Source organism: Haematobia irritans, chromosome 5, assembly GCF_050003625.1.
Source record: "Haematobia irritans isolate KBUSLIRL chromosome 5, ASM5000362v1, whole genome shotgun sequence".
Classification (NCBI taxonomy): domain Eukaryota; kingdom Metazoa; phylum Arthropoda; class Insecta; order Diptera; family Muscidae; genus Haematobia; species Haematobia irritans.
Window position 1 is genome coordinate 19,607,030 of NC_134401.1, and position 24,200 is coordinate 19,631,229.

The 24,200-nt window shown below is 28.2% G+C and overlaps 1 protein-coding gene across 4 annotated transcripts in view; it reads right to left on the reverse strand.

Moving 5' to 3' along the window:
• pdm3 (POU-domain protein pdm3) overlaps positions 1-24,200 on the reverse strand; it is a 437,278-nt gene that overhangs the window by 101,371 nt on the left and 311,707 nt on the right. The gene's annotated exons all lie outside the window — the stretch shown is intronic.

The following is a 24,200-nucleotide window of genomic DNA, read 5'->3' on the forward strand; positions in this document are numbered from 1 at the left end:
GTCGTAATTTATTGATTTCCGTACCCGCTTGATATTAAAATCTTTTTGGATCTACACATTTGGTGAAATAAAATTATCAGAATAACTTATTGTTCGACATTTTTAAAATGTTTTCAAATGTTCGAATGCGATTCGGATGCCCAAACTGAAACAGTTTTCTAAGAGTTTGTCCGAGTGTGGGTCCTGAGGACCTGTCTATGGAGTGCTCTTGTTAAATTATTCCAGGACGTGTCCATTGGAATGAGTCCAAGACGTGTAAATTTACCCCGTCAATGACATACCCATGTTAAAGTGACCGGTCCCTTCCATACATTTCGACCAGAATTGGGACTGGTCCATACACACCAGGGACTAGACCTGTACCGGTCCTGTGGTTGTTCCATTTCCCGTAGGGAATAAAATTTTGACAAAATTTTCATTAGAAATAAAATATTGATAAAATTTTCTAAAAAAATAAAATTTTTGAAAAAAATATTCTATAGAAATACATTTTTGACATATGTTTCTATAGAAATAAAATTTTTACAATATTTTCTATAGAAATAAATTTTTTACTAAATTTTCTATAGAAATAAAAATTTGACAAAATTTGCAATATAAAAAACAACTTGATTTAAATTTTTATGGATAGTAGGTTTAAAACTAGATAGATCCCTAAAAATCTCTCCATTTTAAAGAAGCAAAATCTTTGGTTCGGAATCAATATCAAAATCCTTAAAGCAAGGTCAAAATCTTTGTATTCAAGTAAACCTTTTTTGCTGAGTGTACTAGCGGAACCCGACCCGCTTACTGCGTCTTCTTGATTTTGTTAAAATTGAAAGACTCTTTATGATAATATATCGCATTTAGTTATCGCATAAATAAAACAACCATGATCTTCAAAGGCTAACATATGTCAAAGGTTCATATAATAAAATATTCCTTCTGCAAAAAATTCAAATTTTCCTTGGAAGTCTAAGAAAGAAGATACAGATATATCTCAGTTCTGGGAGAATAAGTTTTTTCCTTCTATATCCTTCAATATTTAAATTTCTCCCATGGAAATTCGATAGTCCTATTTTTTTTTAGCAAATCACTTTAACAAAATTCTGGCTATGCGGTGTTCTCTCTTTAACAAAATTCGGGCTATGCAGAAGACTCTTCCCCTCTGAGCAAATATCGAATAGTATAGCCTCGTATCTTTGTCTAAAGGCTTCCCCAGCTTTCCCTAAACATTTCAAGCAAATCGGTCAACTTAGGTTACATTTTCAAAAAGTTATACCACGAAAGCTTTTTTAGATTGGATATCACTCGAATATCATGGATATCACAGAAATTAACTTGGTTCAATTTTATGTTTTTTCTGTCCAATTTTAGCTTCAACTTCTAGGAAAGTAGTGTACTGAAAAATTAGTGTAAAGAGGAGGCCCCCTCCGTGTAAATATTAAAAACTAGAGTACCCCATATTAGTTTCAACATTCCTCCTACGCCCTCTGCAAATTTCAATAAATCTGATAAGTTTGGGAGAGGTCTCCCTCTCCGACCAAATCTCGAAAAATAAAATAGCGGATATTTATCTACAGGCTATCCCCAACCATCAATGAAAATTTCAAGCGATTCCGAGATCTTAAGTCAAATTTTTAAAATGTCGCGCAATTGAAAATTGAAATTAAAAATCTACAATTGACTCAATATTATTTTTTTTCGAGATGATATCTTTAGAACAATTTCTTGTGTTGGGGAAGAAGAAACTAAAGAGATCTTACGATTCTCCAATGTGAAGTTGTGGCCGAATATAAAATGTTTTTCGAGATGCTATCTTCAGAACAATTTCTTGTGTTGGGGAAGAAGAAGCTGAAGGGCTCTTACGACTCTCCAGTCTGAAGTTTTGGCCGAATATTCTTGTTTGAATTTAAAGTTTTGCTAATACCCACGGAAAAGCTGCCATCATCTGTAAAACCCCTGAACAAAAAACGCATCTATTATACATTTAAATCTTAATTGAGGAGGTGATGAAGTAATGTTATGAAGATTTTGGGGCAAATTGTAGTAAATTAAGATTTTACTCTCGTTGAGATTTTTATTTTACGGAATCTGGAGAATAACGTCAAAATCAGGTATGCAGATTAGGAGAGTTCCTTCAAATATTTCTTTCAATGGGAGATAACTTGGAACGGTGTTTTGACTTTTTTCAGAATTTCAAGATACAAGGAAATTTTTCAATCATTTAAAAAAGTTCGGCAAATAAATATCAATAGGACATGGATTGTTTTCTTCAAATTTAAATTAAATTAATTTGTCAAAATTTCTGTTATAGATTTTCAAAAAAAAAAAAAATAATAAATAAATAAAAAATAAAATAAGTCACCTTGTCTAAAAATTAATAGAATATCGAACCTAGTACCCGTCAAATCATGGCATAAATTTTTCGTTTTGTTAATACCCTCAAACCAACTTGTCTAAAAATGAATAGACTATCAAACTTAGTATCGTTCAAATCTTCCTCGAATATGGCATAATATCTTCGTTTTGTTAATACCCTCAAATGCGGTGGTACCATAACTCAGTAAGGTTGGATTAGTTAGTGTTCCATCCATCTTCAACACTTTACAACTAATATTATTTATTTCTTTGAAAATATTCCAATTTTCTATTTCCGACTGCTCCAACCATAGTCCAGTAATGAGTCTGTATTTCAAATACAGATATATTTTCCAACCAAACACACCCTCATCATCATCCAGTTTTGCATAAATCAGAAACTTTATAAATTCTTCATCCCCTAACCCCCCAAAAAGTGATGCTAACATTTATATTAGCGTTTTATTAACATTTAATATGAAGCCATCTACTTAAGGAGGAGTATATGTTTGGCACTGAAACCCCAAACTTTGGGTATATGACCAACTTAAAACTTCGAAAAACATGGAATTATAATAATGTAGGATGAGATAGTATAGGGTGGGAAATATTAGAAGCACATACTTTTAGAATTTTTCCTGTATGTGTTTGGTTAAGAAGTTTTGGTCTAGGAGTGTTGAACAAGTATTTCTCGACTGAAATTATATTGGTTTGCTGGTGGACATCATACACTGTCTTACATACACTGTAAAATTAAAATAAATTGATTTGAATTGCAATTAATAAAATAAAATCAATTTAAAATAACCCAATAAAGAGAGTGTATCCAAAAAGCAATGGTTATAGAGAAATCTCCAAGAATTGGGCACAGATGGTCGTCTAAATTTTGTCCACATTTGGGAGGTGTCCATTTAAGAGAGGTTATTTGTAATGTGATAGTACAGTAAAACATATCACAAAAGCTGTTCACTTTTTAGAGGTTTCACTGTTTCTCTTTTTGGATCTGGAAGTGGTGCTTAACCCTCTAATGCGCCAATTTTTTTTCCAGCTGATTAAATTTTTAATGTTGAGGACACAAAAGCAAGAAAACTAAACAAGAACAAGTATATACGGCCGCAAGTTAGGCCAGGCCGAATCTTATGTACCCCCCACCATAGATTGCGTAGAAACTTCTACGAAAGAATGTCATCCACAATCGAATTACTTGGGTTGTGGTATCTTAAAACTTCTTAACATCGTTTTCAAAATTGTGAGTTAGTCCATACGTGGTATATATTAGACAAAAAAGTTGTGTATAGGTAAGTCTACAAATAATTACGAATCGATATGGACTTTTGCACGGTACGTAGAGAGCCAGAATTGAAACATGGGGTCGCTTATATGTGCTTGATATGAACTTGATATGAACCAATTTTTGTGTGATAGGGGATCGATTTATCTGAGGGCTATATATAACTATAGACCGATATGGACCTAGTTAGGCATGGTTGTTAACGGCCATATACTAGCACAATGTACCAAATTTCAACTGACTCGGATGAAATTTGCTCCTCCAAGTGGCTCCAAAACCAAATCTCGGTATACCAAATTTCAACCGAATCGGATGAATTTTGATCTTCCAAGGGGCTCCGGAGGTCAAATCTGGGGATCGGTTTATATAGGAGCTATATATAATTATGGACCGATTTCGACCAATTTTTGCATGGGTGTTTGAGGCCATATATTAATACCACGTACCAAATTTCAACCGAATCGGTTGAATTTTGCTCTTCCACAAGGCTCCGGAGGTCAAATTTGGGGATCGGTTTATATGGGGGCTATATATAATTATTGACCGATGTGGACGAATTTTAGAGACCATATACTTACACCATGTACCTAATTTCAGCCGGATCGGATGAAATTTGCTTCTCTTAGAGGCTCCGCAAGCCAAATCGGGGGATCGGTTTATATGGGAGCTATCTCAAAACCTGGACCTGGATATAGCCCATCTTCGAACTTGGCCTGCGTGCAGACAAACGACGATACTGTGCCAAATTTCAGGACGATAGCGCCATTATTGAAGACTGTAGCGTGATTACAACAGACAGACGGCCAGACGGACAAGCTTATGTCGTCTTTGAATTTCTCCCTGATCAAGAATATATATACTTTATATAGGCGGAAATCGATATTTCGATGTGGTACATTTTTATTATACCTCCGTCACCATTCTATGGTGGTGGGTATAAAAATAATAGGTTTCTAACCTAACCGAATTTAATTTTTTTTTTTAGTTTAAAACTTCGTATTTAGGGGTATTTCCGGTCTATATTAATTAAAATTTAACTTTAAACTGAATTTAAATTGAATTTAAAATTAATTTATAATCTTAATATGGTACTTTTGTTTTGTTTTATTTTAATAGTAATTTTAAATTAAATTTACTTTTGATGACCTTTAATTTATTACTTTTAAATTAAAAATGTTAATTATATAATAATTAATTATATGATTGAATACGAATTGTTTTTTAATTTTTTAATGTATGTGTCTAATTTTGAAAATTGTAATATTGTTTCTTGTTTGTTTTCTTTATAATATTTTAAATCTATTTTTTAATTATAGCTCTAAATCGATTTAAATTAAAATCAAAATTTAATTTTAATTTTATTTTTAAAATTTCTTTTAATTTCATTAATTTTAAAATTAATTAAATAAATATTATTTTAATTTTTTAGGCCATTGCATTTATTTATATATATATATATATATATATATATATATATATATATATATATATATATATATATATATATATATATATATATATATATATATATATATATATATATATATATATATATATATATATATATATATATATATATATATATATATATATATATATATATTGTTTAATAAGCATATGTTATTTGTTTCAATTTTAAAATTTCAATTTGGTTTTCTTTTTCGTTTTTTTTTTTAATTTGATTAATCCTATTTTCAATTTAAATTATTTTAAATTAAATTCTTATTTTATGTATAATTCTTTCTTTATTTTCAATTTTAATTTTATATTTCTATTTCCTTTCGTTCTCATTCTAAAAATAATTTTATTTTGAACTTAATTTAAAATTTTATCTCAATTATAATTTTAATTCTAAAATTAATTTGAATTTGAATTTCAATTTGAATTTAATTGTTATTTTTTAATTTTATATTTCTATTTTCCTTTTATCTCATTTTAAAAATAATTCTAATTTAAACTTAATTTAAAATTCTAATTTTTTTCTTAATTTTAATTTCAATCTTAATTTGAATTTAAATTTTAATTAAATTGTTATTTTTTAATTTATTAAATTATTAATTTATTTTATTTATTAATTTTTAATTTTAATAATTTTTTCATTAAAATATAAATTTTTATGTTTATTTAATTCCATTTTATTTATTTTATTTTTTTTTTTATATATATAAGCTTTATATTTGCTTTATCTCTCTTAAAATATCCAATTTTTTTATCAGTGTCAATTTTCCATTAAGTTTAAGTATATAACTATTTTAGTGTATATGTATGTATATACACTTGATAACATAATATTGTCTACTAATAATGTCCTTTCCTTTTTCCTTTTTCGTTTTTTTACTTTGTTTAACCCTATTTTCAATTTAAATTATTTTAACTTAAATTAAATTCTTATTTTATGTATAATTCTTTTTTATTTTTATTTTCAATTTTAATTTTATATTTCTGTTTTCTTTCTATCTCATTATAAAAATAATTTTATTTTGAACTTAATTTAAAATTTTATCTTAATTCTAATTTTAATTTTAATTCTAAAATTAATTTGAATTTTAATTTTAATTTAATTGTTATTTTTTAATTTTATATTTCTATTTTCTTTCTATCTCATTTTAAAAATAATTCTAATTTAAATTTAATTTAAAATTTAAAATTTAATCTTAATTCTAATTTTAATTCTAATTCTAATTTAAATCTTAATTTGAATTTAATTGTTATTTTTTAATTTTATATATCTATTTTCTTTCTCATCTCATTTTAAAAATAATTCTAATTTAAACTTAATTTAAAATTTCATTTTAATTCTAATTTTCATCTTAATTTAAAATTCTAATTCTAATTTTAATTTTAATCTTAATTTGAATTTGAATTTGAATTAAATTGTTATTTTTTAATTTATTAAATTATTAATTTAATTTATTTATTAATTTTTTATTTTATTAATGTTTTCATTAAAATATAAATTTTTATATTTATTTAATTCCATTTTATTTAGTTATTTTTTTATATATAAAAGCTTTATATTTGATTTATCTCTCTTAAAATATCCAATTTTTTTATCAGTGTCAATTTTCCATTAAGTTTAAGTATATAACTATTTTAGTGTATATGTATGTATATACACTTGATAACATTATAATGTCTACTAATAATGTCCTTAATATCAAAAGGATATACGAACATTTTGTATAGCCTTAGTTAGTTAGTTTGGCAAATGCAAAATTTGTCCAACGCGAGGGATGAGATGAGAGTCAAGGCATTTCCGGTTAAAGTTTATGCTGAAAAGGGTGTTCGGTGGGAAGAGTAACATGTTTCCTAAATATAATTTATAATTAGTTTATATTCAGACATTTACATATACCACAAAGCATGACGCACACACACGCACGCATTCAACATACCATGGCAACATGAACCACAAGAAAACCTTTAAGGGTCTTCGTAACATTTAATTGAATTTAATTTGAAATTTTAATTTGTTTAAGGAAACTACATTGGGTTTTCAGACTCCTCCACTTTTTTTTTTTTGGTTGATTTCGTGCATAAAAACCTATCGATCCCCTGTGCCTGTCATTTCCTCTTATGAGCTGATGATTTATGAGACGAACTTGAAGATTGTCATATATCTTGTATTAAAGACAAAAGACGACAACCGGCGGATGGACAGACAGACAGAAGACCATCACATCTTGTGGCTTACAATAATAACAAAATATGCAAAATACTCGCCAAAAACTCTTATGGTTTCGTTGGAGACAAATCTTGAGGGGGTTTTGTCTTGCTAAACGTTATGAAAATCATCAGCATAAAATATTTTGCAGAAGAAAGGCTAAAAACGGGATAAAATCATTGGTCTTCAATTGAATATCGTACATTTTGTATGAATCCAAAACAGTTTTTAATTTGAATATTTTGATATAATTTTTTTTTTCTTTTTTGGATTTTCTGAAACATTGACGATCTTCGAATTTGTTTATAAGTTTACGTTGATTTATGCTTGCATATGTATATCTTATGTATAATGAGATTGTTAAAGATTGATTTATACGGTAAAGAAGGAGTTTTTTTATTTTTGTCGATGGAACCCAATGTTTTTATAGCATAAATTTAAGCACGAAATGTTTATTATTCATTATTTCTCAATACTTTTTTTTCGTGAAAAAAAAAAGAAATTCAAAAAATGGGGTAGATATTGATAGGGTAATTTATTCATGTAATGGTTTGAGAGGAGAAGAAGAAAAATCATCTGTCTTGAATTTTTCTCATAAAAATCTATGTTAAGTTATGTCGTAACGTAACGTTATAAATACCGTGAAAACTCTCATAAATGGGCACAAATGGACACCTAAATTTTTTCACATTTGAGGGGTGTTCACTTAATTAATTAAGGTTAATTATAAGGCGTAAAATACAGCAAATGTATCACGAAGTTGTTAAGTTTTGAGAGGTGTAGGAAATTTTCTGAAAATTTCATTTCTTTAGGAAATTTTCAAAAAAAATCATTTCTTTAGGAAATTTTTAAAAAATTTAATTTCTTTAGGAAATTTTCAAAAACCTTCATTTCTTTAGGAAATTTTCAACAAGTTTCATTTCTATAGGAAATTTTCAAAAAATTTCATATCTAACGAAAATTCTATATGATTTATTTGGAAAATTTAATTTCTATAAGGTTTTGTGGAAAATTTCATTCTATAGAAAAATTTTGTCAATTTTCACTTCCATAGGAAATTTTCTGAAAATTTCATTTTTAAAGAAAGTTTTTTGAAAATTTAATTTTTAAAGGAAATTTTTTGGTAGATTTAATTTCTTTAAAATGTTTTCCTTTAAACTATGAAAATTTTCTTTAATAAATAAAAAATAATAAAAAATCGTCTAATAAATTTTCTTGAATTTGTTTTCTAAAATTAATCTATTTTTTCCAAAACTTACTAAAATTTTCTTTCCTGGGGGGTTTACTGTGTTTTTAGTGTAGACAATTTTGTGAAATTTTCATTTCTACAAGAAATTTTCTGAATTTTTTTTTTATGAAATTTTCTGAAATGATTTTTTGAGATTTCTATAGTTTTTTTTTTTGAAATTTTCTTTTCTTTATGAACTGTTCTGAAGATTTCATTTCTATGAGAAATTTTCTGAAATTTTCATATCGAAAATAAATTTTCTGAATTTTTCATGTTTATAGAACATTTTCTGAAAATTTCATTTCTATTGGAAATTTTCAAAAAATTTCATTTCAATTGAAATTTTCAAAAAATTTCAATTCCATTGAAATTTTCAGAAAATTTCATTTCAAATGAAATTTAGCAAAATTTTCTGAAATTTAGCAAAATTTTCTGAAATTTAGCAAAATTTTCTGAAAACTTCATTTCTATATTTTTTCGGAAAATTTAATTTTTTAGGAAAATTTTCTGAAAACTTCATTTCTATAGGAAATTTTCGGAAAATGCCTTTTTTGTAGGAAATTTTCGGAAGTTTTTTCTATAAAATATAAAATATATATAAAAATATAAAATATATAAAAAAAAAATAAAATATAAAATATAAATAAAATTCTGAAAATTTAATTTCTATAGGAAGTTTTCAGAAAATTTAATTTCTTGAGGATTTTTCGGAAAATTTAACTTTTTTAGGAAAATTTTCTAAAAATGTAATTTCTTTAAGAAAAATTTCTGAAAATTAAATTTCTATAGGAAATATAGGAAAGTCTTCTGAAAGTTTCATTTCTATATAGAAAATTTGGGAGCCACCGTAGTGCAATGCTTACCATGCCTGCCTTTCATACACAGGATCGTGGGTTCAAACCCAGTTTCGACCAAACACCAAAAAGTTTTCCAGCATTGGATTATCCCACCTCAGTAATGCTGGTGACATTTCTGAGGATTTCAAAGCTTCTCTAAATGGTTTCAATGTGCAATGTGGAACGCCGTTCGGACTCGGCGGTCCCTTGTCATTAAGCTTAACATAGAATCGGGCAGCACCACTGTGGTATCACAATGGACTGAATAGTCTAAGTGAGCCTGATATATGAGGCTGCCACTGTACCTAACCTATAGGAAATTTGCGGAAAATTTCATTTCTATCGAAATTTTTGCAAAATTTCATTTCTATAGAAAATTTTCGCAAAATTTCGTTTCTAAAGGATTTTTTTCGGAAAATCTTAAAATTTAAATTTTCTGAAAATCTCATTTCTATAGGAAATTTTTTTAAAAATTTAATTTCTATATGAAATATAAAGAAGTTTTTTTGAAAGTTTCATTTCTATAGAAAATTTTTAGGAAAATTTCATTTCTATAGAAAATTGTATTTTTTTTTTTAAATGTTTGAAAATTGCACTTCTGTAGGAAATTTTTTGGAATTTTTATTCCCATTGAAACTTTTCGGAAATTTCAATTTCTATAGGAATTTTTCTGAAAATTTCATTTCTATAGAAAATTTTCTGAAAATTTCATTTCTATAGGAAATATTTGGAAAATTTCATTTCTAAAGAAGATTTTCTGAAAATTTTATTTCTTTAAGAAAAATTTCTGAAAATTTCATTTCTATAGAAAATTTTCGAAAAATTTCATCTCTATAGGAAAATTTCTTTGCTATAAAAAATTTTGGGAAAATTTCATTTCCATAGGAAATTTTCAGAAAATTTAATTTCTATTAATTTTTTGTTGAAAATTTCATTTTTGTAGAAAATTTTTGGAAGATTTCTCTTCTATAGAAAATTTTCTGAAAATTTCATTTTTATACACAGAAAAAAATTTTTGCAATTAAAATCTTAATTGAATTTAAAAAAATATTCAATTAAAAATTTAATTGATTCAACAAATTTTTTAATTGAAATAAAAATCAATCACACAAGTTAATAGTAACATTTAAAATTTTAATTGGATCAATTAATGTTTTAATTGACTGCCAATTAATTTTTTAATTGATACTATCATTTCTGTGATTGAACACATTTCAATTAAAAAATTAGTTGGATCAATTAATTTCATGATTGAATCAGAAAAATATTTTTTTGTGTGCAGGAAATTTTTTGAAATTTAATTTTTTAAGGAATTTTAAGAAAATTTATTTTTTTTTAAGAAAATTAATTTTTTTTAAGAAAATTTTTTGAAAATTTAATTTTTTTAAGAAAATTTAATTTCTATAGGAAAATTTCTGAAAATTGAATTTCTATAGGAAATTTTCTGAAAATGTAATTTCTATAGAAAATTTTCTGAAAATTTAATTTCTATAGGAAAATTTCTGAAAATTTAATTTCTATAGGAAATTTTCTGAAAATTTAATTTCTATCGGAAAATTCCATTTCTAGAAAAATTTTTCTGAAAATTTAATTTCTATAGGATATCTGTCTATCCTATAAGCAAAGCTGTCATAGTGAATGATTGATGCGAACTAGTTCAACACGTTCATTTCAGTATCTGGTTCAATTGTACTAGTTTGTTGGTGAACTGCTCAACTCTACTGATGTTATCGCATAGAAAAAATTTCACGAAAAATTTTCCAATTAAAATTTTAATTGAGTTTTAAAAAATATTCAATTAAAAAATTTTTAAATGAAACAAAAATCAATCACGAAAATTAATAGTATGAATTAATTTTTTAATTGACCTGCAATTAATTTTTTAATTGATACTATCATTTCTGTGATTGAAGACATTTCAATTAAAAATTAATTGGATCAATTAATTTCGTGATTGAATCAGAAAACAATTTTTTTGTGTGCGTTGTATAAGTGCAAATATTTTATCGATGATTTTTACCTTTATTATCTGATTTAGGAGGCTAGGTTAGATATAGTGGCATCCCGCTATAATCCATCGCTGAAAAACTTTTTGGTGCTTGGTAGGAATTGGATTTGAACCCATGACTTTATGTCTGCAAGGCGGATATGCTAACCATTGCACTACGGTGGCTCTCATTATATGACTTAAATAATCCAATCACATTGCAACGCCACCAGACAATAACCACTAAGAGATACTCCCCAAACAAAAACAAAAATCAATATAATTTGCGGTTTATTTAAATCAATCTATGATTGACAAAATGTTGATCTTGTTTTGACTGAGCTTCGTAACCAGCTAACAAACATCTAGGAAATGGTAATGCAAGAAGGTTAAGGGTATAAGCAAAAAGAGGTAATGTCTAAGCCATTGTATGGGATTAAGTGTTCTAGAAATGTTTTTCACTACTTTGTTGTCTTATCTAGAGATCTTTGTAACTTCTTTAAGGAATTAACATAAAACATACAAAACAATTGCAAGATATGATATGAAAGGAGAAGGAAAGACCTATAAGACTTTGGAGAATAGAGAGACAGACAGACAGATAACGATGACGACAATGGCAATGGGGATTGGGATAGCGATGATGATGATGATGCTATAAAGCTCAACGGCGTCAAGAGTTACAATTTCCAAAACATTGTGATGCGTTTGTGATATCTCCAACATAATATCCCAACATTAGGATACCTTTTAAAATATACCATGCATATGGTTAAGTAGTCAAACAGCCAGCCAACCAATATCCAACCAACCAACCAACTATTCAAGCAGTCATTCTTCAGTCACTCATATGATGTTGCATAGATGTTCGTACATAACTAATGAGGCAACCATAGCGAGACTGAATATCATAGCGAGTTTATTCGAACGCATTATTTATGAAGATCAATTCGATGGACAGACAAACAGACAGACAGACAAACTCATAAACATACTTGCTGGCATACACATGGAGGGGGACCATAGTCATTATAATAAGACCCAGGACAAGACAATTTCTTCATCCTCATCATCAACATCATTATCGTTTCTGGGAGTATGGTTGTCTCCAGCCTCCTCCATCATCATGCAAGTCAGTTTTCCTTCCATTTAAGTCATCATTATGTTCATCATTTGAAGCCATCATAAATAAGCAAGGCAAAATATTCAATTTACATATTTGTTTTCTGATTTAACTCCTCTTTTGCATTGGTAACAAAGCAAAAATTCCTTACTATAGCGAGAAAGAGATTGAGCGAAAGACTAGATTCGCATATCTATAGCAAAAGTTAAGTCTCATACGTAGTGCTTTAATAGCCTGCCATTATGATGGGGTTATTGAAGTTGAAGCGTTTTTTTACCTTCTTCTGTTTGGTCTATCGCATGGAATTAGGTTTTTTGTATATCTTCTGATTTTTTTTTAATCAACTTCATTTTATTATCTCAGGAAGACATAGTTTGACGATATAGCACATTGTTTGAAATAAATAAAATTTTATTTGTTAATATTTAATTTTTTTCTAAATGCTGTATAAATTTCCATAATATTACAAAATATCCTGTTCTATAGATGGTCTTACCAATGGGTAGATAGGGAAAAGAAAAATATTTTTTTTCATTAAAAATTATAATAGAAGATACTTCACATATAAGAAATGTTGTATAAAAAATAATGACAAAAATTACACCCAGAGAAGGAATATGATCACCTCAAACATGTTTCAAGAGCAAAATGTTATTTTTGGATGGTGACCATGTAACATGTTCGCTGCAACCATGTTATTTTCTCCGAAATTATGTATATGTTTTCTGAAAGCATGTTATGTTTGCCGAGAAAACAACATTTTTGCCATAAACATGTTACATGGTCACCATCCAAAAATAACATTTTGCTCTTGAAACATGTTTGAGGTGATCATATTCCTTCTCTGGGTGTATATAAGACCTATATATAAGCTAAGCATGGTTGTCACTTGTGACAAAAATAATCTACCAAAATTTTAAGAAAAATTTACCAAAAATAAAAAATCTTGTTTTGAATTTTTGGTAAAATTTTTGTCAAAATATTATTCTTATGGAAAATTTTGCAAAAAAATGTATTTCTATAGAAAAATTTTACAATTCTTTTATTTCTTTAGAAGATTTTTGTGAAATTTTATTTCTATAGAAAATGCTTTTCAACATTTTATTTCTATAGAAAAATTTTCCAAGATTTTTTTTTTACAGATAATTTTTGCAAAATTTTATTTTTATGGAAAATTTTTACGATATTTTATACCTAAAAATTTTTCTGTAAAATTTCAATTATAAAGGGTGATTCTTTTGAGGTTAGGATTTTCATGCATTAGTATTTGACAGATCACGTGGGATTTCAGACATGGTGTCAAAGAGAAAGATGCTCAGTATGCTTTGACATTTCATCATGAATAGACTTACTAACGAGCAACGCTTGCAAATCATTGAATTTTATTACCAAAATCAGTGGCAGAAAATCCGCTTTTTTATCGACAAATTTTGTTTAGCGATGAGGCTCATTTCTGGTTGAATGGCTACGTAAATAAGCAAAATTGCCGCATTTGGAGTGAAGAGCAACCAGAAGCCGTTCAAGAACTGCCCATGCATCCCGAAAAATGCACTGTTTGGTGTGGTTTGTACGCTGGTGGAATCATTGGACCGTATTTTTTCAAAGATGCTGTTGGACGCAACGTTACGGTGAATGGCGATCGCTATCGTTCGATGCTAACAAACTTTTTGTTGCCAAAAATGGAAGAACTGAACTTGGTTGACATGTGATTTCAACAAGATGGCGCTACATGCCACACAGCTCGCGATTCTATGGCCATTTTGAGGGAAAACTTCGGAGAACAATTCATCTCAAGAAATGGACCGGTAAGTTGGCCACCAAGATCATGCGATTTGACGCCTTTAGACTATTTTTTGTAGGGCTACGTCAAGTCTAAAGTCTACAGAAATAAGCCAGCAACTATTCCAGCTTTGGAAGACAACATTTCCGAAGAAATTCGGGCTATTCCGGCCGAAATGCTCGAAAAAGTTGCCCAAAATTGGACTTTCCGAATGGACCACCTAAGACGCAGCCGCGGTCAACATTTAAATGAAATTATCTTCAAAAAGTAAATGTCATGGACCAATCTAACGTTTCAAATAAAGAACCGATGAGATTTTGCAAATTTTATGCGTTTTTTTAAAAAAAAAAGTTATCAAGCTCTTAACAAATCACCCTTTATAAAACATTTTGTAAAGTTGTTAATTCTGTTGTCTTATTTTTAATTTTTGATAAAAGTTTTATGGAAAATTTTTACGATATTTTGTACCTATAAAAAATTTCTGCAAAATTTTAGTTCTATAAAAAATTTTATAAAGTTTTAATTTCTATGGAAATATTTTGCAAAATATTTTACAAAATGTTTGTCAAAATTGTATTTCTATAAAAAAAAATGCTTGCCAATGCTTCTTTAGACAATTTTTGCAAAATTTTATTTCTCTAGAAAATTTTTGCACAATTTTATTTGTATAGAAAATTTTTGCAAAATTATATTTATATAGAAAATTTGTACGAAATTTTATTCCTAAAAAAATTCTGCAAAATTTTTGTTAGTTTAGTTTCATTTTTATAAAGTTTTTGTCAGCATTTTATTTCTATAGAAAATGTTTTCACGATTTTATTTTATAGAAAATTTTTGCAAAATTTTTATTTTCAAAGAACATTTGTGCAACATTTTATTTTTATGGAAAATGTATACGATATTTTATACCTATAAAAAATATCTGCAAAATTTTAGTTCTATAAAAAAAAATGTACAAAATTGTTATATCTATTGAAATATATTGCAAAAGTTTATTTCTATAAAAAATGTTTTTCAAAATTTTATTTCCTTAGAAAATGTATGTCAAAATTGTATTTCTATTAAAATATTTTGCAAAACTTAATTTCTATAGAAAATTTTTGTAAAAATTGCATTTCTAAAGAAAATTTTGCCAAAAATTTATTTCTATAGAAAAATTTTGCAATTTTTTTTTATTTCTTCAGAACGCTTTTGTAATTAATTATTAAGTTACAATTAATAATTAATTGTAACTTAATTTCTGAGAAACTTTTGACAAAATTTTTTTTTTATAGGAAATTTTTGCATAATTTAATTTTTTTTATTTATTGGCAATTTTTACGATATTTTATACCCATAAAAAATTTTTGTCAACATTTCATTTCTATAAAAAAAACAAGTATATACGGCAGTAAGTTCGGCCAGGCCGAAACTTATGTACCCTCCCTCATGGATTGCGTAGAAACTTCTTCTAAACACTGCCATCCACAATCGAATTACTTAAGTTGCGGTAACGCTTGCCGATGGCAAGGTATCTTAAAACCTCCTAACACCGTCTTCTAAATTGTATGTAAGTCCATACGTGGTATATATTAAATCAAAAAAGATCGATCCAATACGTATATAATTCAGTTTGACAAAGTAGACATAAAATTTTGACAAAATTTTCTACAGAAATAAAATTTTAATAAAATTGTCTATAGAAATAAAATTTTCACAAAATTTTTTATAGAAATAAAAATTTTCTATAGAAAGAAAATTTTCACAAAATTTCTACAAAAATAAAATTTTGACAAAAATTTCTATAGAAATAAACTTTTGACAAAATTTTCTATAGAAATAAAATCTTGGTAGATTATTTTTGGCTTGAGTGGCAACCATGATTATGAACCGAATAAAATTTGAAAAAAAAATTTCTATAGAATAAAATTTTGACAACATTTTCTATAGAAATAAAATTTTGACAAAATTTTCTATAGAAATAAAATTTTGGTAGATTATTTTTGGCTCTAGTGGCAACCATGATTATGAACCGATATGGACCAATTTTTGTGTGATTGGACCTATTTTGGTATGGTTGTTAGCGACTATATACTAACACCACGTTCCTAATTTGAACCGGATCGAATGAATTTTGCTCCTCCAAGAGGCTCCGGAGGTCAAATCTGGAGAACGTTTTATATGGGGGCTATATATAATTATGGACCGATATGGACCAATTCTGGCACGGTTGTTAAATATCATATACTAACACCATGTTCCAAATTACAACCGGATTGGATGAAATTTGCTTCTCTTGGAGACTTCGCAAGCCAAATCTGGGGATCGGTTTATATGGGGGCTATATATAATTATGAACTGATGTGGACCAATTTTTGCATGGTTGTTAGAGACCATATACCAACATCATGTACCAAAATTCAGCCTGATCGGATGAAATTTGCTTCTCTTTGAGGCTCCGCAAGCCAAATCTGGGTATCGGTTTATATGGGGGCTATATATAATTATAGGCCGATGTGGACCAATTTTTGCATGGTTGTTAGAGACCATATACCAACACCGTGTAACAAATTTCAGCCTGATCGGATGAAATTTGCTACTCTTTGAGGCTCCGCAAGCCAAATCTGGGGATCTGTTTATATGGGGGCTGTAATAATTATAGACCGATGTGGACCAATTTTTGCATGATTGTTAGAGACCATATACCAACACCATGTACCAAATTTCAGCCGGATCGGATGAAATATGCTTCTCTTAGAGGCTCCACAAGCCAAATCTGGGGATCGGTTTATATGGGGCCTATATATAATTGAGGACCGATACGGACCAATTTTTGCATGCTTGTTAGAGACCATATACCAACACCATGTACCAAATTTCAGCCGTATCGGATGAAATTTACTTCTCTTTTAGGCTTCGCAAGCCAAATCTGGGGATCGGTTTATATGGGGGCTATATATAATTACGGACCGATGTGGACCAATTTTTGCATGGTTATTAGAGACCATATACCAACACCATATACCAAATTTCAGCCGGATCGGATGAAATATGCTTCTGTTAAAGGCTCCACAAGCCAAATCTGAGGGTCCCTTTATATGGGGGCTATACGTAAAAGTACCATTTTCAATACCATCCGACCTACATCGATAACAACTACTTGTGCCAAGTTTCAAGTCGATAGCTTGTTTCGTTCTTAAGTTAGCGTGATTTCATCAGACGGACGGACGGACGGACGGACATGCTTAGATCGACTCAGAATTTCACCACGACCCAGAATATATATAAAGGGTGATTCTTTTGAGGTTAGGATTTTCATGCATTAGTATTTGACAGATCACGTGGGATTTCAGACATGGTGTCAAAGAGAAAGATGCTCAGTATGCTTTGACATTTCATCATGAATAGACTTACTAACGAGCCACAACGTCGAATTTTCAGTGAATGGGCCCTAGAAAAGTTGGCAGAAAATCCGCTTTTTTATCGACAAATTTTGTTCAGCGATGAGGCTCATTTCTGGTTGAATGGCTACGTAAATAAGCAAAATTGCCGCATTTGGAGTGAAGAGCAACCAGAAGCCGTTCAAGAACTGCCCATGCATCCCGAAAAATGCACTGGTGGAATCATTGGACCGTATTTTTTCAAAGATGCTGTTGGACGCAACGTTACGGTGAATGGCGATCGCTATCGTTCGATGCTAACAAACTTTTTGTTGCCAAAAATGGAAGAACTGAACTTGGTTGACATGTGGTTTCAACAAGATGGCGCTACATGCCACACAGCTCGCGATTCTATGGCCATTTTGAGGGAAAACTTCGGAGAACAATTCATCTCAAGAAATGGACCGGTAAGTTGGCCACCAAGATCATGCTATTTGACGCCTTTAGACTATTTTTTGTGGGGCTACGTCAAGTCTAAAGTCTACAGAAATAAGCCAGCAACTATTCCAGCTTTGGAAGACAACATTTCCGAAGAAATTCGGGCTATTCCGGCCGAAATGCTCGAAAAAGTTGCCCAAAATTGGACTTTCCGAATGGACCTAAGACGCAGCCGCGGTCAACATTTAAATGAAATTATCTTCAAAAAGTAAATGTCATGGACCAATCTAACGTTTCAAATAAAGAACCGATGAGATTTTGCAAATTTTATGCGTTTTTTTTTTTTTTAAAGTTATCAAGCTCTTAACAAATCACCCTTTACTTTATGGGGTCTTAGAGCAATATTTCGATGTGTTACAAACGGAATGACAAAGTTAATATACCCCCATCCTATGATGGAGGGTATAAAAAATCTCCAAAATTTCATTTTTATAAAAAAGTTCTACGAGTTTGCAACAACCACTTAACCCAGCAGTTCTTTCCAGAATTTTTCCGTTCTTGTTATTAACGTTATTAAGTGGATCTAGTTGACCACTATAACTAAAGAAAATAGAAGCATGGGATGGGAGCACTAAACGCTTCTGACATATACAAAAATGACATTCGTTGAACATTTTCTACATTTGTGCTACGAATTGGTTGCTGAACTGAAGGACAACACCATTCAAGGTGGTTGATATGCAACGCAACAAAGTAAAGCACAATATTTTATTCACTTTTTTTTTAATTTCATTGTTCAAACGCAAAAATGTCAGATTTAACATCAAATTTTAGAATCACTTTAGATTTGATCGAATTAACTACCTATGGCACAAATTATGCCCTTCATATGACCGACAAAGATACCACATGTTGTACGAAAGTAGCTGTGCGGTATTTTGGTCGATTCCCAGCGTAGCGTCGTCATTGTTCAAACGCAAAATTATCAGATTTAACATCAAATTTTGGAATTAGTTTAGATTTCATCGAATTGGCTACCTATGACACAAATTATGCCCTTCATATGACCGAAAAGCCATCACATGTCGTACGAAAGTGCCTGTGCGGTATTTTGGCCCATTCCCGGGGTAGCGCGGTCTTGAGATGATCGGTAGCTTTTGAGATGATTGGTAGCTTTTATGTGGTAAAATACCATACTTTGCTAACGCGTACTGAGTGCGATGGTGCTGGAAGGTGGAAACACATTTTAGTTCGATATTTCGATTAATCATCTTATTTTGGCTCAGCACACGGATACTATTTAAAGCAACATTTCAAATTGACAGTGATAGAAATACTTCTTGCTTTTAGAGCATTTTTCATTTTGGTATAGAAAAATATCCGACTGTAAAATTTTTTGTTCGATTTTTCGGATAATTCCAAAGTAAAGGTGATAGAGCTCCTTCTAGAACAGGGTTCATGGTTCAGTTGTCATTTTAGCATAGAAAACTGGCATATCTAAGACAGAAACATTTATAATTCGAGTTTTCGATTAATCTTCCCTATTTTACCTCAGCACACTTAAATTGATTAAGAATTTGCTTCGTTCGATTTTTGAAGACATAAAGATTTTCTAAATCCAAGCTTTTGGACTCAAATCCATTGTGGAGGGTATATAAGCTCAATTTCGACAGATCTGAGACCCTCTCATACTTGTCATACTCCGTCAACTTCTTCGCCAATATTATGCAAAATTATCCCATTTACGATTATCTCAAAATTACCACATTCTTGACACCAAAATTCAAATTACACATAATTTGAAATGTTAAACGCAGCTGGATATATTCAATGCAATTTTCTAAATCCTTCTTAACTTGGTCATGTTTGTGGTTGATCACCACCATCAACATGACCGAGATATGTTTTCACATTTTAATTAATCGACAAGGTGACAGTTGCAAGAGAAGACGACGATGCAAAACAAAAAAAAAAAAAACAGCAAAATGTAACACCCTGACTTAACTGATAAAACCACATTGGCCAAAGGCAATTTTAGGCCAGAAGTTGTGGTGGTGGTGGAAGTTGGACGTGTTGGACAATTTCTAGATCAGTTAACTTGTTCAGCTCATTTAGTGAATTTTAAATACAAAACGTTTAATCTCAAAGATCATTAACATATTGTACGCAAAGGAGTACTTCGCTTCACCCCTCACCGCCGCCATCAACAACAAATGGTTTGGAAAACTTCCCAAAAATAAAACTTAAGAGCCTAAGGAGACCACAATTCAATGAATTGTTTTGCTAGTTTTAATACCAAACATGGTGGGTTAACAAGACATAAACGTAATTGTAGATAACCAAATTCTCTTCTGTCTCCTTACCCCTGCCGAAAAAAACCAAATAAGCCATATTTAAAGAAACATACGTAAGATATTCAATAGCATGTGAATGGATTTTGTTAGACAAAAAATTGGGTTACACTCCACATACAAGACAAAAAATCTTCAATAAAAAGAAGACTAAAACTTCATCAAATCAAATTTCGTTGGATAATTCCACGATTCCACGATCAATTCCACGATTAATAGTTTATTTATTTTCTCCAATTGACTGTTTTTATTTTGGTCGCATTGGTATTTTTTTCCTCGATCTCTGTGGATGTTATGGCCAAATTGTATTGCATTTAATTTTCATTGTTCTGTAAATGTTCAATTAAATTAACATGCTCCTCGAAATTGCATTGTGTTTTTTATTTTTGGTATTAGAAATTCCTTAGAGAGTCTGTCTCTAATGTATATACCATTTATGTCTTGACAAATGATATAAGTGGAGTTTTTTTTGGTTGTCCACGTTAGTTTTGAAAAATTTCCAATATTACCATAGGAAGACGTCAACATTAAACGTTAGTTTTATTTCCAATATTAGCTTTGGTAATGGACAAAAATATGGCGGATAATATCAACGGGTCGAGTATTTTATAGGAAAAAAATCGAAAAATTAATTAGGAACATTTTTCTTTTACAGCAAAAAACAAAAAAAAAATATATATATAAAAAATATATATTAGAAAAAAGTTCACCAGGCAGTTTTTGCACAAAAAAAAAGAAAAAAAGATCACCCGAAATCCCTTAGAAAAAAACAACATTTTTAACATTATTCAGTATGGACGGTTTTGCATAAAAAAAAATGTTATGGATTTTTTCTATAAAAAGAAAAAAATCTTTCTTTGAATATCATCATAGAAAAATTTCCATTACGAACTATTTTTGGAGAGAAAACTTCATTGTGGAATTTTTATAGAAAATTTTACATTCATTCCATCCATCTATTAGCTTTGGTAATGAACAAAAATATGGCCGATAATATTTCACGGGTCGAGTATTTTATAGAAAAAAATCGAAAAATTAATTAGGAACATTTTTCTTTTACAGCAAAAAACAAAAAAAATATATTCGAAAAAAGTTCATCAGGCAATTTTTGTACAAAAAATGTTCAAAAAAAGAAAAAAAAAACAGATCACCCGAAATCCTACAAAAAAAAACAACATTTTTAACATTATTCAGTATGGACGTTTTTGAAAAAAAAAAACATTATGGATTTTTCTCTATAAGAAGGAAAAAAAACTTGTTTTGAATATCATTATAGAACAAATTCAATTCTTAACTATTTGTTGGAGAGAAAACTTCATTGTGGAATTTTTATAGATAATTTTACATTCATTCCATCTATAACAAAAAAAAGTTCTTTATGTTCTTTATGGAAATTTTTGTGGTTTTCTATAGGAAAAACATTATTCTAGACTTTTTTTATACAAAGAAGTACATTGTGGAAGCTAATAGTGGACTTTTTTGTACAAAAAAGTGAATTATGGACTTTTTGTAGAAAAAAATAGATTATGGACTTTTTAAAAGAAAAATTTCATTGTGGACATTTTTATAAAAAAAAAAAATACATCATTAATTTTTTGGTTATAAAGATAATTATGGGCTTTTTGTAGGAAAATTTTGATTATGGACTTTTTATAGAAAAGTTTCATTTTTTTTAATAGAAAAATTTCATTATGGACATTTTTTAATGGGAAAATTTAGTTGTGAAGTTTTTTATAGACAAAAAAAAAATATTTTTGTAAAAAAATTTTTGTGGTCGTTAAAAAAAATCATCCTGGACTTATTTATAGGAAAATGTTCATTCAGTTTATTGAACAATTTTTCTATACCAATAAGTTCATTGTGGATTTTTTTTTAAGAAACCAAAAAAATATTAAACACTTTTTATAGAATTACGGACTGATTCATTATTTTTTATAAAAAAAAATGTTCATTGTGAACTTTTTTATATGAAATGTTCATTATGAACTTTTTTTATATGAAATATTTATTATGAACTTTTTTGTATGAAAAGTTCATTATGGAATAGAAAATAATGGAAAATAGACTCCATAATGATTTTTTCAAAAAAAAAAAAAAAATCTATAAAAAAATAATAATGAAATCTTTCTATAAAAAAGTCAATAGGGAACGAACTTTTCATAGAAAAACTTCATTATTGCTTTTTTATAGATTTTTGTATAGAAACAAATTCATTATGGAGTTTTTTATAGACTTTTCATTATGGACTATTTTTATATAAAAAGGTTTATTATGGAATTTAAAAAAAAAAATCCCTATTGATTTAAAAAAAATATATTATTGAATTTTTTATAAAAAATATTTTTATGGACTTTTTATTGAAAATAAGTATTATGGATTTTTTTAGAAAAAAAGTTTACTACCATCTTTTTTACGGAAAAAAGTTCATTATCGATTTTTTACAGAAAAAGTTAATTAAGAGCTTTTTTATAGAAAATGGTTCATTATGGACTTTGTTATAGAAAAAAGTTTTATAAAAATTATTATTGAATTTTTTATAAAAAATAATTTTTTGGACTTTTTATTGAAAATATGTAATTATGGAATTTTTTTAGAAAAAAAAGTTTACTACGATCTTTTTTACATAAAAATTTTCATTATCGATTTTTTACAGAAAAAGTTAATTAATGGCTCTTTTATAGAAAATGGTTCATTATGGACTTTGTTATCGAAAAAAGTTCTTTATGGACTTTTTTAAAGAAAAAAGTTAGTTATGGACATTTTTATAGGAAAAGATCATTATGGACTTTTTTTGTAGAAAAAACTTCATTATGGACGTTTTTTTATAAAAAAAACTTATTCTGGTTTTATTTTTTATAAAAAAAAAGTTCAATATGGACTGTTTTATAGAAAAAATGTCATTATAGACTGTTTTATAGGAAAATAGCCATTATATTTTTTTTAAGAAAAAAATCATTATGTATTTTCTATAGAAAAAAAGTTCATTATGGATTTTTATAGAAAAAAAGTTCATTATGGACTTTTTATAGAAAAAATTTCATTATAAACTTTGTTACAGAAAAAAGTTCACTATGGACTTTTTTATAGAACAATATCATTATGGACTTTTTTTATAAAAAGGTTATTCTGGACTTTTCTATAGAAAAAAGTTCAATATGGACTGTTTTATAGAAAAAAGTTCATTATGGAATGTTTTATAGAAAAAAGTCCATTATGGACTGTTTTATAGAAAAAAGTTCATTACGAACGTTTTTATAGAAAAATTTTCATGATGGGCGATTTTTATAAAAAAAGTTCTTTATGGACGTTTTAAAAGAACAATTTTTTCATTGATTTCAAAAAAATTATTATTGAATTGTTTAACTTTTTTATAGAAAAAAAATATTATGGCATTTTTAAAAGAAAAATTTCCTTATTGATTAAAAAAATATTTTTGCATTAAAAAAATATTTATTATGGAGTTTTTATTGAACTACTTAATTATAGACTTTTTTTAGAAAAAGTTAATTACGGTCTTTTTTAAAGAAAAAAGTTCATTATGGATTTTTTTTTTGTAGAAAAAGTTCATTATGAACCTTTTTGTAGAAAAAAGTTCATTACGGATTTTTTTTATAGAAAAAAGTTCATTATGGACTTTTTTATAGAAAAAAGTTCGTTATGGACATTCTTATAGAAAAAAGTTCATTATGGACTTTTTGATAGAAAAAAGTTCATTATGGACTTTTTTATAGAAAAAAGTTCATTATAGGCTTTGTTATAGAAAAAAGTTCATTATGAACTGTTTTATGGAAAAAAGTTCATTA